Source organism: Schistocerca gregaria, unplaced genomic scaffold, assembly GCF_023897955.1.
Source record: "Schistocerca gregaria isolate iqSchGreg1 unplaced genomic scaffold, iqSchGreg1.2 ptg000178l, whole genome shotgun sequence".
Taxonomy (NCBI): domain Eukaryota; kingdom Metazoa; phylum Arthropoda; class Insecta; order Orthoptera; family Acrididae; genus Schistocerca; species Schistocerca gregaria.
The window spans coordinates 1,097,011-1,115,377 of NW_026061728.1; the positions used below are offsets into that span (position 1 = coordinate 1,097,011).

General features: G+C 46.9%; 2 non-coding genes across 2 annotated transcripts; both read right to left on the bottom strand.

The window, feature by feature from the left end:
* Nucleotides 1-6,535: 6,535 nt before the first annotated feature.
* Nucleotides 6,536-6,608, bottom strand: Trnak-cuu (transfer RNA lysine (anticodon CUU)). Its single transcript has one exon. It is a non-coding gene; the product is annotated as a tRNA-Lys (tRNA).
* A 6,010-nt stretch (nucleotides 6,609-12,618) lies between these two features.
* Nucleotides 12,619-12,691, bottom strand: Trnak-cuu (transfer RNA lysine (anticodon CUU)). Its single transcript has one exon. It is a non-coding gene; the product is annotated as a tRNA-Lys (tRNA).
* Between the last annotated feature and the right edge of the window lie 5,676 nt (nucleotides 12,692-18,367).

Below are 18,367 nucleotides of genomic sequence, written 5' to 3' on the forward strand. Positions count from 1 at the left end.
CTTTCTATATGGCCACGACGCGAAACTGATTTCCAAAATCCGTCTTCCTCCTCTGAGGATGGAACTTACGACCCCTGGTTCCCTACACCAGTGCTCTACCACTGAGCTAAGGAGGCGCGGCCCAGCGGTACTCTTGCGTACTTCGGCCTTACGGTCGCCTGCATCATCAGACTTCAGCTGACAACACTTCATATTAGCTTCTAATATTTGCAGCTATGGCGACCCATTACTGCTTGGCTACACATCTGACACGTAACCGATGTGCTCTCCAAACAACAACACTTGCATTTCAGAACATGTCTTTCACACATGTCTACAAAATCACCTTCACCTTCAAATACATTTTGCTTGCGACTGACAGAGACGTAGGCAAAGTTTAAAGTTGCTATTTACATTATACCACGGTAATCAGAAAAACGGTAATTTACATCTGCAGCGGAACAAAATTCCGTTCCGCCCTGCGTGGGGCTGGAACCTACAATCCTGGGATTAAGAGTCTCACGCTCTACCGACTCAGCTAGCCGGCTGCCTCGCTTAATACCTGCCTGGTAGTAAGTCACACCTTGCTCGTTTGGGTTGGGTGGTCCCATACAGAATCTCTCCATGCTGCCTAATGTTTTCCTAACGTCACACTCGTCACGTACTTCACTTTTATGTCATAATCATTTGTGAGAGGTAAAGAAATTGCATGACAACATGCAGAGCTAGTGGCGTCAAAATTAACACACATACTTTATGTGACTCAAAAGCAGAACGAGTTACTTTCCGAAGTTGTTTTAGATGTGCAAGTGCCAGTCAAAACTCGTGGTGTCGGCACTCTGCTAGCCATTTCGCTAGTTAACACCGGTCTTGTTGTGTGTGTTTAAAGCTCAAGAGCATCTCCAAGCAAAAAATGGTCAACAGCAACATTCAGACGGTTTCGTACTGCTCAATTGCTACATTAAAACGGTATGTTTCTTTTTCAGAACTGGAAAAACACAAGCGTGACAGCATTCGAACCTGTAATCTTCAGATCCGAAGTCCGACGCCTTTTCCATTAGGCCACAAGGTCACTGACGACCAACTATAACATGTATACGACTCATCTCGAAACGCTCACACCCCTGAGGATTTGTGTTTTCGTTCTACACAGTCGCTGCCCCTTGCTCTTTCCCACCCATTCGTTACATTCAACCTCTTACGAGACCGACCAAATATAGACTGGGAAACAAGACCACACGCTTCGTGCATTCGGAATCGAAGGCAGGGCGTCCCTCGCCGCATTTGCTACGATGGCCATTTGCTATATCTGCAGAGGCGGCGGCGGCGGCGGCGGCGACGGCGACGACGAAGACGACTCCGACGACGACTGCGAAAGGCTCTGAGATATGTGAGAAATACATCTATAAAATGTAATTCAGACGGCCTCGTCCCACCTTATGCTGTACCGCTTTGGCAAATGCTTTATCTGCGCCATTCGCCTTAATCCCATTTGAGAGTAATTTTTCATAAAACGCCTGTCGCTAATTGTTCGTCATCACAGATAATGTTTTCTATACGGCAACGACGAGAAACTGATTTCCAAAATTCATCTTTCTCCTGTGTGGATGGAACTTACGACACCTGGTTTATTAGAGCAGTGCTCTACCACTGAGCTAAAGAGGAGCGGCCTAGGGCTACTCTTGCGTACTTCGGCATTACGGTCCTCTGCATCATCAGACTTCAGCTGACAACACTTCATATTACCGGCTAATATTTGCAGCTATGGTGACCCATTACTGCTTGGCTACACATCTGACACGTAACCGATGTGCTCTCCAAACAACAACACTTGCATTTCAGAACATGTCTTTCACACATGTCTACAAAATCACCTTCACCTTCAAATACAGTTTCCTTGCGACTGACAGAGACGTAGGCAAAGTTTAAAGTTGCTATTTACATTATACCACGGTAATCAGAAAAACGGTAATTTATATCTGCAGCGGAACAAAATTCCGTTCCGCCCTGCGTGGGGCTGGAACCTACAAACCTGGGATTAAGAGTCTCACGCTCTACCGACTTAGCTAGCCGGCTGCCTCGCTTAATACCTGCCTGGTAGTAAGTCACACAGTACTCGTTTGGGTTGGGTGGTCCCATACAGAATCTCTCCTTGCTGCCTAATGTTTTCCTAACGTCACACTCGTCACGTACTTCACTTTTATGTCATAATCATTTGTGAGAGGTAAAGAAATTGCATGACAACACGCAGAGCTAGTGGCGCCAAATTAACACACATTCCTTTTGTGACTCAAAAGCCGAACGAGTTACTTTCCGACGTTGTTTTAGATGTGCAAGTGCCAGTCAAAACTCGTGGTGTCGGCACTCTGCCGACCATTTCGCTAGTTAACACAGGTCTTGTTGTGTGACTTCAAGCTTAAGAGCATCTCCAAGCAAAAAATGGTCAACAGCAACAGTCAGACGGTTTCGTACTGCTCAATTGCTACATTAAAACGGTATGTTTCTTTTTCAGAACTGGAAAAACGCGAGAGTGACAGCATTCGAACCTGTAATCTTCAGATCCGAAGTCCAACGCCTTCTCCATTAGGCCACACGGTCACTGACGACCAACAGTTACATGTATACGACTCATCTCGAAACGCTCACACCCTGAGGATTTGTGGTTTCGTTCTACACAGCCGCTGCCCCTTGCTCTTTCCCACCCGTTCGTTACATTCAACCTCTTACGAGACCGACCAAATATAGACTGGGAAACAAGACCACACACTTTGTTCATTCGGAATCGAAGGCAGGGCGTCCCTCGCCGCATTTGCTACGATGGCCATTTGCTACTTCTGCAGAAGCGGCAGCGACGACGACGACGACGACGACGACGACGACGACCGCGAGAGGCTCTGAGATATGTGAGAAATACATCTATAAAATGTAATTCAGACTGCCTCGTCCCACCTTATGCTGTACCGCTTTGGCAAATGCTTTATCTGTGCCATTCGCCTTAATCACATCTGAGAGTAATTCTTAAAAAAACGCCTGACGTTAATAGTTCGTCATCACAGATACTGTTTGCTATACGGCCACGACGCGAAACTGATTTCCAAAATTCATCTTTCTCCTGTGAGGATGGAACTTACGACCCCTGGTTTATTAGAGCAGTGCTCTACCACTGAGCTAAAGAGGAGCGGACTAGTGCTACTCTTGCGCACTTCGGCCTTACGGTCCTCTGCATCATAAGACTTCAGCTGACAACACTTCATATTACCGGCTAATATTTGCAGCTATGGCGACCCATTACTGCTTGGCTACACATCTGACACGTAACCGATGTGCTCTCCTAACAACCACACTCGCATTTCAGAACATGTCTTTCACACATGTCTACAAAATCACCTTCACCTTCAAATACAGTTTCCTTGCGACTGACAGAGACGTAGGCAAAGTTTAAAGTTGCTATTTCCATTACATCTCGTTAATCAGAAAAACGGTAATTTACATCTGCAGCGGAACAAAATTCCGTTCCGCCCAGCAAGTGGCTCGAACCCACGACCCTGGGATTAAGAGTCTGACGCTCTACCGACTGAGCTAGCCGGCTACCACGGTGAATACCTGCCGGGTAGCACGTCACACAGTACTCGTTTGGGTTGGGTGGTTCCATACAGAATCTCTCCTTGCTGCCTAATGTTTTCCTGACGTCACACTCGTCACGTACTTCACTTTTATGTCATAATCATTTCTGAGAGGTAAAGAAATTGCATGACAACATGCAGAGCTAGTGGCGTCAAAATTAACACACATACTTGATGTGACTCAAAAGCCGAACGAGTTACTTTTCGACGTTGTTTTAGATGTGCAAGTGCCAGTCAAAACTCGCGGTGTCGGCACTCTGCCGACCTTTTCGCTAGTTAACACCGGTCTTGCTGTGTGTGTTTCAAGCTCAAGAGCATCTCCAAGCAAAAAATGGTCAACAGCAACACTCAGACGGTAACGTACTGCTCAATTGCTACATTAAAAGGGTATGTTTCTTTTTCAGAACTGGAAAAACACGAGCGTGACAGCATTCGAACCTGTAATCTTCAGATCCGAAGTCCGACGCCTTTTCCATTAGGCCACACGGTCACTGACGACCAACTATAACATGTATACGACTCATCTCGAAACGCTCACACCCCTGAGGATTTGTGTTTTCGTTCTACACAGTCGCTGCCCCTTGCTCTTTCCCACCCATTCGTTACATTCAACCTCTTACGAGACCGACCAAATATAGACTGGGAAACAAGACCACACGCTTCGTGCATTCGGAATCGAAGGCAGGGCGTCCCTCGCCGCATTTGCTACGATGGCCATTTGCTACATCTGCAGAGGCGGCGGCGGCGACGGCGACGACGAAGACGACTCCGACGACGACTGCGAAAGGCTCTGAGATATGTGAGAAATACATCTATAAAATGTAATTCAGACGGCCTCGTCCCACATTATTCTGTATCACTTTGGCAAATGCTTTATCTGCACCATTCGCCTTAATCCCATTTGAGAGTAATTTTTCATAAAACGCCTGTCGCTAATTGTTCGTCATCACAGATACTGCTTTCTATATGGCCACGACGCGAAACTGATTTCCAAAATCCGTCTTCCTCCTCTGAGGATGGAACTTACGACCCCTGGTTCCCTACACCAGTGCTCTACCACTGAGCTAAGGAGGCGCGGCCTAGCGGTACTCTTGCGTACTTCGGCCTTACGGTCGCCTGCATCATCAGACTTCAGCTGACAACACTTCATATTAGCTTCTAATATTTGCAGCTATGGCGACCCATTACTGCTTGGCTACACATCTGACACGTAACCGATGTGCTCTCCAAACAACAACACTTGCATTTCAGAACATGTCTTTCACACATGTCTACAAAATCACCTTCACCTTCAAATACATTTTGCTTGCGACTGACAGAGACGTAGGCAAAGTTTAAAGTTGCTATTTACATTATACCACGGTAATCAGAATAACGGTAATTTACATCTGCAGCGGAACAAAATTCCGTTCCGCCCTGCGTGGGGCTGGAACCTACAATCCTGGGATTAAGAGTCTCACGCTCTACCGACTCAGCTAGCCGGCTGCCTCGCTTAATACCTGCCTGGTATTAAGTCACACCTTGCTCGTTTGGGTTGGGTGGTCCCATACAGAATCTCTCCATGCTGCCTAATGTTTTCCTAACGTCACACTCGTCACGTACTTCACTTTTATGTCATAATCATTTGTGAGAGGTAAAGAAATTGCATGACAACATGCAGAGCTAGTGGCGTCAAAATTAACACACATACTTTATGTGACTCAAAAGCAGAACGAGTTACTTTCCGAAGTTGTTTTAGATGTGCAAGTGCCAGTCAAAACTCGTGGTGTCGGCACTCTGCTAGCCATTTCGCTAGTTAACACCGGTCTTGTTGTGTGTGTTTAAAGCTCAAGAGCATCTCCAAGCAAAAAATGGTCAACAGCAACAGTCAGACGGTTTCGTACTGCTCAATTGCTACATTAAAAAGGTATGTTTCTTTTTCAGAACTGCAAAAACATGAGCGTGACAGCATTTGAACCTGTAATCTTCAGATCCGAAGTCCGACGCCTTATCCATTAGGCCACACGGTCACGGACGACCATCTATAAATGTATACGACTTATCTCGAAACGCTCACAACCCTGAGGATTTGTGTTTTCGTTCTCCACAGCCGCTGCCCCTTGCTCTTTCCCACCCATTCGTTACATTCAACCTCTTAAGAGACAGACCAAATATAGACTGAGAAAAAAGACCACACACATTGTGCATTCGGAATCGAAGGCAGGGCGTCCCTCGCCGCATTTGCTACGATGGCCATTTGCTACTTCTGCAGAAGCGGCGGCGGCGACGACGACGACGACGACGACGACGACGACGACGACCGCGAGAGGCTCAGAGATATGTGAGAAATACATCTATAAAATGTAATTCAGACTGCCTCGTCCCACCTTATGCTGTACCGCTTTGGCAAATGCTTTATCTGTGCCATTCGACTTAATCACATCTGAGAGTAATTCTTAAAAAAACGCCTGTCGCTAATTGTTCGTCATCACAGATACTGTTTGCTATACGGCCACGACGCGCAACTGATTTCCAAAATTCATCTTTGTGCTGTGAGGATGCAACTTACGACCCCTGGTTAATTAGAGCAGTGCTCTACCACTGAGCTAAAGAGGCGCGGCCTAGCGCTATTTTTGGGTACTTCGTCCTTACGGTCCTCTGCGTCATCACACTTCAGCTGATAACACTTCATATTACCGGCAAATATTTGCAGCTATGGCGACCCATAACTGGTTGGCTACACATCTGACACGTAACAGATGTGCTCTCCTAACAACAACACTTGCATTTCAGAACATGTCTTTCACACATGTCTACAAAATCACCTTCACCTTCAAATACAGTTTCCTTGCGACTGACAGAGACGTAGGCAAAGTTTAAAGTTGCTATTTCCATTTCATCTCGTTAATCAGAAAAACGGTAATTTACATGTGCATCGGAACAAAATTCCGTTCCGCCCAGCGTGTGGCTCGAACCCACGACCCTGGGATTAAGAGTCTCACGCTCTACCGACTGAGCTAGCCGGCTACCTCCGTGAATACCTGCCGGGTAGCGCGTCACACAGTACCAGTTTGGGTTGGGTGGTCCCATACAGAATCTCTCCTTGCTTCCTAATGTTTACCTGACGTCACACTCGTCACGTACTTCACTTTTATGTCATAATCATCTCTGAGAGGTAAAGAAATTGCATGACAACATGCAGAGCTAGTGGCGTCAAAATTAACACACATAATTTTTGTGACTCATAAGCCGAACGAGTTACTTTCCGACGTTGTTTTAGATGTGCAAGTGCCAGTAAAACTCGCGGTGTCGGCACTCTGCCGACCATTTCGCTAGTTAACACCCATCATGTTGTGTGTGTTTCAAGCTCAAGAGCATCTCCAAGCAAAAAATGGTCAACAGCAACATTCAGACGGTTTCGTACTGCTCAATTGCTACATTAAAACGGTATGTTTCTTTTTCAGAACTGGAAAAACACAAGCGTGACAGCATTCGAACCTGTAATCTTCAGATCCGAAGTCCGACGCCTTTTCCATTAGGCCACAAGGTCACTGACGACCAACTATAACATGTATACGACTCATCTCGAAACGCTCACACCCCTGAGGATTTGTGTTTTCGTTCTACACAGTCGCTGCCCCTTGCTCTTTCCCACCCATTCGTTACATTCAACCTCTTACGAGACCGACCAAATATAGACTGGGAAACAAGACCACACGCTTCGTGCATTCGGAATCGAAGGCAGGGCGTCCCTCGCCGCATTTGCTACGATGGCCATTTGCTATATCTGCAGAGGCGGCGGCGGCGGCGGCGGCGACGGCGACGACGAAGACGACTCCGACGACGACTGCGAAAGGCTCTGAGATATGTGAGAAATACATCTATAAAATGTAATTCAGACGGCCTCGTCCCACCTTATGCTGTACCGCTTTGGCAAATGCTTTATCTGCGCCATTCGCCTTAATCCCATTTGAGAGTAATTTTTCATAAAACGCCTGTCGCTAATTGTTCGTCATCACAGATAATGTTTTCTATACGGCAACGACGAGAAACTGATTTCCAAAATTCATCTTTCTCCTGTGAGGATGGAACTTACGACCCCTGGTTTATTAGAGCAGTGCTCTACCACTGAGCTAAAGAGGAGCGGCCTAGGGCTACTCTTGCGTACTTCGGCATTACGGTCCTCTGCATCATCAGACTTCAGCTGACAACACTTCATATTACCGGCTAATATTTGCAGCTATGGTGACCCATTACTGCTTGGCTACACATCTGACACGTAACCGATGTGCTCTCCAAACAACAACACTTGCATTTCAGAACATGTCTTTCACACATGTCTACAAAATCACCTTCACCTTCAAATACAGTTTCCTTGCGACTGACAGAGACGTAGGCAAAGTTTAAAGTTGCTATTTACATTATACCACGGTAATCAGAAAAACGGTAATTTATATCTGCAGCGGAACAAAATTCCGTTCCGCCCTGCGTGGGGCTGGAACCTACAAACCTGGGATTAAGAGTCTCACGCTCTACCGACTTAGCTAGCCGGCTGCCTCGCTTAATACCTGCCTGGTAGTAAGTCACACAGTACTCGTTTGGGTTGGGTGGTCCCATACAGAATCTCTCCTTGCTGCCTAATGTTTTCCTAACGTCACACTCGTCACGTACTTCACTTTTATGTCATAATCATTTGTGAGAGGTAAAGAAATTGCATGACAACACGCAGAACTAGTGGCGCCAAATTAACACACATTCCTTTTGTGACTCAAAAGCCGAACGAGTTACTTTCCGACGTTGTTTTAGATGTGCAAGTGCCAGTCAAAACTCGTGGTGTCGGCACTCTGCCGACCATTTCGCTAGTTAACACAGGTCTTGTTGTGTGACTTCAAGCTTAAGAGCATCTCCAAGGAAAAAATGGTCAACAGCAACAGTCAGACGGTTTCGTACTGCTCAATTGCTACATTAAAACGGTATGTTTCTTTTTCAGAACTGGAAAAACGCGAGAGTGACAGCATTCGAACCTGTAATCTTCAGATCCGAAGTCCAACGCCTTCTCCATTAGGCCACACGGTCACTGACGACCAACAGTTACATGTATACAACTCATCTCGAAACGCTCACACCCTGAGGATTTGTGGTTTCGTTCTACACAGCCGCTGCCCCTTGCTCTTTCCCACCCGTTCGTTACATTCAACCTCTTACGAGACCGACCAAACATAGACTGGGAAACAAGACCACACACTTTGTTCATTCGGAATCGAAGGCAGGGCGTCCCTCGCCGCATTTGCTACGATGGCCATTTGCTACTTCTGCAGAAGCGGCAGCGACGACGACGACGACGACGACGACGACGACGACCGCGAGAGGCTCTGAGATATGTGAGAAATACATCTATAAAATGTAATTCAGACTGCCTCGTCCCACCTTATGCTGTAACGCTTTGGCAAATGCTTTATCTATGCCATTCGCCTTAATCACATCTGAGAGTAATTCTTAAAAAAACGCCTGTCGTTAATAGTTCGTCATCACAGATACTGTTTGCTATACGGCCACGACGCGAAACTGATTTCCAAAATTCATCTTTCTCCTGTGAGGATGGAACTTACGACCCCTGGTTTATTAGAGCAGTGCTCTACCACTGAGCTAAAGAGGAGCGGACTAGTGCTACTCTTGCGCACTTCGGCCTTACGGTCCTCTGCATCATAAGACTTCAGCTGACAACACTTCATATTACCGGCTAATATTTGCAGCTATGGCGACCCATTACTGCTTGGCTACACATCTGACACGTAACCGATGTGCTCTCCTAACAACCACACTCGCATTTCAGAACATGTCTTTCACACATGTCTACAAAATCACCTTCACCTTCAAATACAGTTTCCTTGCGACTGACAGAGACGTAGGCAAAGTTTAAAGTTGCTATTTCCATTACATCTCGTTAATCAGAAAAACGGTAATTTACATCTGCAGCGGAACAAAATTCCGTTCCGCCCAGCAAGTGGCTCGAACCCACGACCCTGGGATTAAGAGTCTGACGCTCTACCGACTGAGCTAGCCGGCTACCACGGTGAATACCTGCCGGGTAGCACGTCACACAGTACTCGTTTGGGTTGGGTGGTTCCATACAGAATCTCTCCTTGCTGCCTAATGTTTTCCTGACGTCACACTCGTCACGTACTTCACTTTTATGTCATAATCATTTCTGAGAGGTAAAGAAATTGCATGACAACATGCAGAGCTAGTGGCGTCAAAATTAACACACATACTTGATGTGACTCAAAAGCCGAACGAGTTACTTTTCGACGTTGTTTTAGATGTGCAAGTGCCAGTCAAAACTCGCGGTGTCGGCACTCTGCCGACCTTTTCGCTAGTTAACACCGGTCTTGCTGTGTGTGTTTCAAGCTCAAGAGCATCTCCAAGCAAAAAATGGTCAACAGCAACACTCAGACGGTAACGTACTGCTCAATTGCTACATTAAAAGGGTATGTTTCTTTTTCAGAACTGGAAAAACACGAGCGTGACAGCATTCGAACCTGTAATCTTCAGATCCGAAGTCCGACGCCTTTTCCATTAGGCCACACGGTCACTGACGACCAACTATAACATGTATACGACTCATCTCGAAACGCTCACACCCCTGAGGATTTGTGTTTTCGTTCTACACAGTCGCTGCCCCTTGCTCTTTCCCACCCATTCGTTACATTCAACCTCTTACGAGACCGACCAAATATAGACTGGGAAACAAGACCACACGCTTCGTGCATTCGGAATCGAAGGCAGGGCGTCCCTCGCCGCATTTGCTACGATGGCCATTTGCTACATCTGCAGAGGCGGCGGCGGCGACGACGACGACGAAGACGACTCCGACGACGACTGCGAAAGGCTCTGAGATATGTGAGAAATACATCTATAAAATGTAATTCAGACGGCCTCGTCCCACATTATTCTGTATCACTTTGGCAAATGCTTTATCTGCGCCATTCGCCTTAATAACATTTGAGAGTAATTTTTCATAAAACGCCTGTCGCTAATTGTTCGTCATCACAGATACTGCTTTCTATATGGCCACGACGCGAAACTGATTTCCAAAATCCGTCTTCCTCCTCTGAGGATGGAACTTACGACCCCTGGTTCCCTACACCAGTGCTCTACCACTGAGCTAAGGAGGCGCGGCCTAGCGGTACTCTTGCGTACTTCGGCCTTACGGTCGCCTGCATCATCAGACTTCAGCTGACAACACTTCATATTAGCTTCTAATATTTGCAGCTATGGCGACCCATTACTGCTTGGCTACACATCTGACACGTAACCGATGTGCTCTCCAAACAACAACACTTGCATTTCAGAACATGTCTTTCACACATGTCTACAAAATCACCTTCACCTTCAAATACATTTTGCTTGCGACTGACAGAGACGTAGGCAAAGTTTAAAGTTGCTATTTACATTATACCACGGTAATCAGAATAACGGTAATTTACATCTGCAGCGGAACAAAATTCCGTTCCGCCCTGCGTGGGGCTGGAACCTACAATCCTGGGATTAAGAGTCTCACGCTCTACCGACTCAGCTAGCCGGCTGCCTCGCTTAATACCTGCCTGGTAGTAAGTCACACCTTGCTCGTTTGGGTTGGGTGGTCCCATACAGAATCTCTCCATGCTGCCTAATGTTTTCCTAACGTCACACTCGTCACGTACTTCACTTTTATGTCATAATCATTTGTGAGAGGTAAAGAAATTGCATGACAACATGCAGAGCTAGTGGCGTCAAAATTAACACACATACTTTATGTGACTCAAAAGCAGAACGAGTTACTTTCCGAAGTTGTTTTAGATGTGCAAGTGCCAGTCAAAACTCGTGGTGTCGGCACTCTGCTAGCCATTTCGCTAGTTAACACCGGTCTTGTTGTGTGTGTTTAAAGCTCAAGAGCATCTCCAAGCAAAAAATGGTCAACAGCAACAGTCAGACGGTTTCGTACTGCTCAATTGCTACATTAAAAAGGTATGTTTCTTTTTCAGAACTGCAAAAACATGAGCGTGACAGCATTTGAACCTGTAATCTTCAGATCCGAAGTCCGACGCCTTATCCATTAGGCCACACGGTCACGGACGACCATCTATAAATGTATACGACTTATCTCGAAACGCTCACAACCCTGAGGATTTGTGTTTTCGTTCTCCACAGCCGCTGCCCCTTGCTCTTTCCCACCCATTCGTTACATTCAACCTCTTAAGAGACAGACCAAATATAGACTGAGAAAAAAGACCACACACATTGTGCATTCGGAATCGAAGGCAGGGCGTCCCTCGCCGCATTTGCTACGATGGCCATTTGCTACTTCTGCAGAAGCGGCGGCGGCGACGACGACGACGACGACGACGACGACGACGACGACGACCGCGAGAGGCTCAGAGATATGTGAGAAATACATCTATAAAATGTAATTCAGACTGCCTCGTCCCACCTTATGCTGTACCGCTTTGGCAAATGCTTTATCTGTGCCATTCGACTTAATCACATCTGAGAGTAATTCTTAAAAAAACGCCTGTCGCTAATTGTTCGTCATCACAGATACTGTTTGCTATACGGCCACGACGCGCAACTGATTTCCAAAATTCATCTTTGTGCTGTGAGGATGCAACTTACGACCCCTGGTTAATTAGAGCAGTGCTCTACCACTGAGCTAAAGAGGCGCGGCCTAGCGCTATTTTTGGGTACTTCGTCCTTACGGTCCTCTGCGTCATCACACTTCAGCTGATAACACTTCATATTACCGGCAAATATTTGCAGCTATGGCGACCCATAACTGGTTGGCTACACATCTGACACGTAACAGATGTGCTCTCCTAACAACAACACTTGCATTTCAGAACATGTCTTTCACACATGTCTACAAAATCACCTTCACCTTCAAATACAGTTTCCTTGCGACTGACAGAGACGTAGGCAAAGTTTAAAGTTGCTATTTCCATTTCATCTCGTTAATCAGAAAAACGGTAATTTACATGTGCATCGGAACAAAATTCCGTTCCGCCCAGCGTGTGGCTCGAACCCACGACCCTGGGATTAAGAGTCTCACGCTCTACCGACTGAGCTAGCCGGCTACCTCCGTGAATACCTGCCGGGTAGCGCGTCACACAGTACCAGTTTGGGTTGGGTGGTCCCATACAGAATCTCTCCTTGCTTCCTAATGTTTACCTGACGTCACACTCGTCACGTACTTCACTTTTATGTCATAATCATCTCTGAGAGGTAAAGAAATTGCATGACAACATGCAGAGCTAGTGGCGTCAAAATTAACACACATAATTTTTGTGACTCATAAGCCGAACGAGTTACTTTCCGACGTTGTTTTAGATGTGCAAGTGCCAGTAAAACTCGCGGTGTCGGCACTCTGCCGACCATTTCGCTAGTTAACACCCATCATGTTGTGTGTGTTTCAAGCTCAAGAGCATCTCCAAGCAAAAAATGGTCAACAGCAACATTCAGACGGTTTCGTACTGCTCAATTGCTACATTAAAACGGTATGTTTCTTTTTCAGAACTGGAAAAACACAAGCGTGACAGCATTCGAACCTGTAATCTTCAGATCCGAAGTCCGACGCCTTTTCCATTAGGCCACAAGGTCACTGACGACCAACTATAACATGTATACGACTCATCTCGAAACGCTCACACCCCTGAGGATTTGTGTTTTCGTTCTACACAGTCGCTGCCCCTTGCTCTTTCCCACCCATTCGTTACATTCAACCTCTTACGAGACCGACCAAATATAGACTGGGAAACAAGACCACACGCTTCGTGCATTCGGAATCGAAGGCAGGGCGTCCCTCGCCGCATTTGCTACGATGGCCATTTGCTATATCTGCAGAGGCGGCGGCGGCGGCGGCGGCGACGGCGACGACGAAGACGACTCCGACGACGACTGCGAAAGGCTCTGAGATATGTGAGAAATACATCTATAAAATGTAATTCAGACGGCCTCGTCCCACCTTATGCTGTACCGCTTTGGCAAATGCTTTATCTGCGCCATTCGCCTTAATCCCATTTGAGAGTAATTTTTCATAAAACGCCTGTCGCTAATTGTTCGTCATCACAGATGATGTTTTCTATACGGCAACGACGAGAAACTGATTTCCAAAATTCATCTTTCTCCTGTGAGGATGGAACTTACGACCCCTGGTTTATTAGAGCAGTGCTCTACCACTGAGCTAAAGAGGAGCGGCCTAGGGCTACTCTTGCGTACTTCGGCATTACGGTCCTCTGCATCATCAGACTTCAGCTGACAACACTTCATATTACCGGCTAATATTTGCAGCTATGGTGACCCATTACTGCTTGGCTACACATCTGACACGTAACCGATGTGCTCTCCAAACAACAACACTTGCATTTCAGAACATGTCTTTCACACATGTCTACAAAATCACCTTCACCTTCAAATACAGTTTCCTTGCGACTGACAGAGACGTAGGCAAAGTTTAAAGTTGCTATTTACATTATACCACGGTAATCAGAAAAACGGTAATTTATATCTGCAGCGGAACAAAATTCCGTTCCGCCCTGCGTGGGGCTGGAACCTACAAACCTGGGATTAAGAGTCTCACGCTCTACCGACTTAGCTAGCCGGCTGCCTCGCTTAATACCTGCCTGGTAGTAAGTCACACAGTACTCGTTTGGGTTGGGTGGTCCCATACAGAATCTCTCCATGCTGCCTAATGTTTTCCTAACGTCACACTCGTCACGTACTTCACTTTTATGTCATAATCATTTGTGAGAGGTAAAGAAATTGCATGACAACATGCAGAGCTAGTGGCGTCAAAATTAACACACATACTTTATGTGACTCAAAAGCCGAACGAGTTACTTTCCGACGTTGTTTTAGATGTGCAAGTGCCAGTCAAAACTCGTGGTGTCGGCACTCTGCCAGCCATTTCGCTAATTAACACCGGTCTTGTTGTGTGTGTTTAAAGCTCAAGAGCATCTCCAAGCAAAAAATGGTCAACAGCAACATTCAGACGGTTTCGTACTGCTCAATTGCTGCATTAAAACGGTATTTTTCTTTTTCAGAACTGCAAAAACATGAGCGTGACAGCATTTGAACCTGTAATCTTCAGATCCGAAGTCCGACGCCTTATCCATTAGGCCACACGGTCACGGACGACCATCTATAAATGTATACGACTTATCTCGAAACGCTCACACCCCTGAGGATTTGTGTTTTCGTTCTCCACAGCCGCTGCCCCTTGCTCTTTCCCACCCATACGTTACATTCAACCTCTTAAGGGACAGACCAAATATAGACTGTGAAAAAAGACCACACACATTGTGCATTCGGAATCGAAGGCAGGGCGTCCCTCGCCGCATTTGCTACGATGGCCATTTGTTACTTCTGCAGAAGCGGCGGCGGCGACGACGACGACGACGACGAGAGGCTCAGAGATATGTGAGAAATACATCTATAAAATGTAATTCAGACTGCCCCGTCCCACCTTATGCTGTACCGCTTTGGCAAATGCCTTATCTGTGCCATTCGCCTTAATCACATCTGAGAGTAATTATTAAAAAAACGCCTGTCGCTAATTGTTCGACATCACAGATACTGTTTGCTATACGGCCACGACGCGCAACTGATTTCCAAAATTCATCTTTGTGCTGTGAGGATGGAACTTACGACACCTGGTTAATTAGAGCAGTGCTCTACCACTGAGCTAAAGAGGCGCGGCCTAGCGCTACTTTTGGGTACTTCGTCCTTACGGTCCTCTGCATCATCAGACTTCAGCTGACAACACTTCATATCACCGGCAAATATTTGCAGCTATGGCGACCCATTATTGGTTGGCTACACATCTGACACGTAACAGATGTGCTCTCCTAACAACAACACTTGCATTTCAGAACATGTCTTTCACACATGTCTACAAAATCACCTTCACCTTCAAATACAGTTTCCTTGCGACTGACAGGGACGTAGGCAAAGTTTAAAGTTGCTATTTCCATTACATCTCGTTCATCAGAAAAACGGTAATTTACATCTGCAGCGGAACAAAATTCCATTCCGCCAAGCGTGTGGCTCGAACCCACGACACTGGGATTAAGAGTCTGACGCTCTACCGAATGAGCTAGCCGGCTACCTCGGTGAATACCTCCGGGTAGCACGTCACACAGTACTCGTTTGGGGTGGGTGGTCCCATACAGAATCTCTCCATGCTGCCTAATGTTTTCCTGACGTCACACTCGTCACGTACTTCACTTTTATGTCATAATCATTTCTGAGAGGTAAAGAAATTGCATGACAACATGCAGAGCTAGTGGTGTCAAAATTAACACACATACTTTATGCGACTCAAAAGCCGAACGAGTTACTTTCCGACGTTGTTTTAGATGTGCAAGTGCCAGTCAAAACTCACGGTCTCGACACTCTGCCGACCATTTCACTAGTTAACACCGGTCTTGTTGTGTGTGTTTCAAGCTCAAGAGCATCTCCAAACAAAAAATGGTCGACAGCAACATTCAGACGGTTTCATACTGCTCAATTGCTACATTAAAACGGTATGTTTCCTTTTCAGAACTGGAAAAACACGAGCGTGACAGCATTCGAACCTGTAATCTTCAGATCCGAAGTCCGACGCCTTATCCATTAGGCCACACGGTCACTGACAACCAAACATCACATGTATACGACTCATCTCGAAACGCTCACACCCCTGAGGATTTGTGTTTTCGTTCTACACAGCCGCTGCCGCTTGCTCTTTCCCACCCACTCATTACATTCAACCTCTTACGAGACCGACCAAATATAGACTGAGAAACAAGACCACACACTTTGTGCATTCGGAATCGAAGGCAGGGCGTCCCTCGCCGGGTTTGCTACGATCGCCATTTGCTACTTCTGCAGAAGCGGCAACGGCGGCGACGACGACGACGACGACCGCGAGAGGCTCTGAGATATGTGAGAAATACATCTATAAAATGTAATTCAGACTGCCTCGTCCCACCTTATGCTGTACCGCTTTGGTAAATGCTTTATCTGCGCCATTCGCCTTAATCACATCTGAGAGTCATTCTTTAAAAAACGCCTGTCGCTAAGTGTTCGTCATCACAGATACTGTTTGCTATACGGTCACGACGCTCAACTGATTTCCAAAATACGTCTTTCTCCTGTTAGGATGGAACTTACGATCCCTGGTTTATTTGGCCACTGCTCTACCGCTGAGCTAAAGAGGCGCGGCCTAGCGGTACTCTTGCGTCCTTCGGCCTTACGGTCGCCTGCATCATCAGACTTCAGCTGACAACACTTCATATTAGCTTCTAATATTTGCAGCTATGGCGACCCATTACTGCTTGGCTACACATCTGACACGTAACAGATGTGCTCTCCAAACAACAACACTTGCATTTCAGAACATATCTTTCACACATGTCTACAAAATACCTTCACCTTCAAATACAGTTTCCTTGCGACTGACAGAGACGTAGGCAAAGTTTAAAGTTGCTATTGCCATTACATCTCGTTAATCTATAAAACGGTTATTTACATCCGCAGCGGAACGAAACTGAGTTCCGCCCAGCGTGTGGCTCGAACCCACGACTCGGGGATTAAGAGTCTGACGCTCTACCGACTGAGCTAGCCGGCTACCTCGGTGAGTAACTGCCGGGTAGCACGTCACACAGTACTCGTTTGGGTTGGGTGGTCCCATACAGAATCTCTCCATGCTGCCTAATGTTTTCCTAACGTCACACTCGTCACGTACTTCACTTTTATGTCATAATCATTTCTGAGAGGTAAAGAAATTGCATGACAACATGCAGAGCTAGTGGCGTCAAAATTAACACACATACTTTATGTGACTCAAAAGCCGAACGAGTTACTTTCCGACGTTGTTTTAGATGTGCAAGTGCCAGTCAAAACTCGCGGTGTCGGCACTCTGCCGACCATTTCGCTAGTTAACACCGGACTTGTTGTGTGTGTTTCAAGCTCAAGAGCATCTCCAAGCAAAAAATGGTCAACAGCAACATTCAGACGGTTTCGTACTGCTCAATTGCTACATTAAAACGGTATGTTTCTTTTTCAGAACTGGAAAAACACGAACGTGACATCATTCGAACCTGTAATCTTCACATACGAAGTCCGACGCCTTATCCATTAGGCCACACGGTCACTGACGACCAACCATCACATGTATACGACTGGGGTGGGACCTGTCGTCTCGCGGTGCGTTTTGGCGTTGGCCAGTCCGCGCCAGCGCGCCGTAAGGCACAGAGGTTCGCACTGGGGCGTATCGCTTCCAGTCGGACGTGCCCACAGGGGAAGTGATGCGTCATGTATAGCCTCACCTCCTCAAGTGGCTCTTTCCGCCTTCAAGTGGTGCCAGACGTTAAGCTCGGCATTTCTCGTTCTTGCCCGGGTGTGCCTTGCGACAAAAGGAAGAGCTGCGACCCAACCCGATGCGAAAGCGAAGGGTGCGTGGCACAGGGGGAGCTGTGTCGAGGGACGAACATCTGTCCCTTTCTGTTCGCAGGGCCCAGACCAGCAGGAGCTCTGCATGCCGGCGACTTCGTTTGTCGGCGTGGGATCGCGGCGCGAGTCGGCAAGGGTGCTTCGCCGCGCCCCTGGGTAACCGGGGCGTGTTCTGCCAAACCCAGGAGGTGGTGACATCGCCTGGGCCAGGTTAACTGGGTCCAGACCGCCGAACGTCTGGGGGACCGGCCCGGCACCTGAGTAGGAGTGGGTCCTTGGCCGTAAGGTGGAAACTCGGGCTAGTAGGCGGCGAAGGGCGA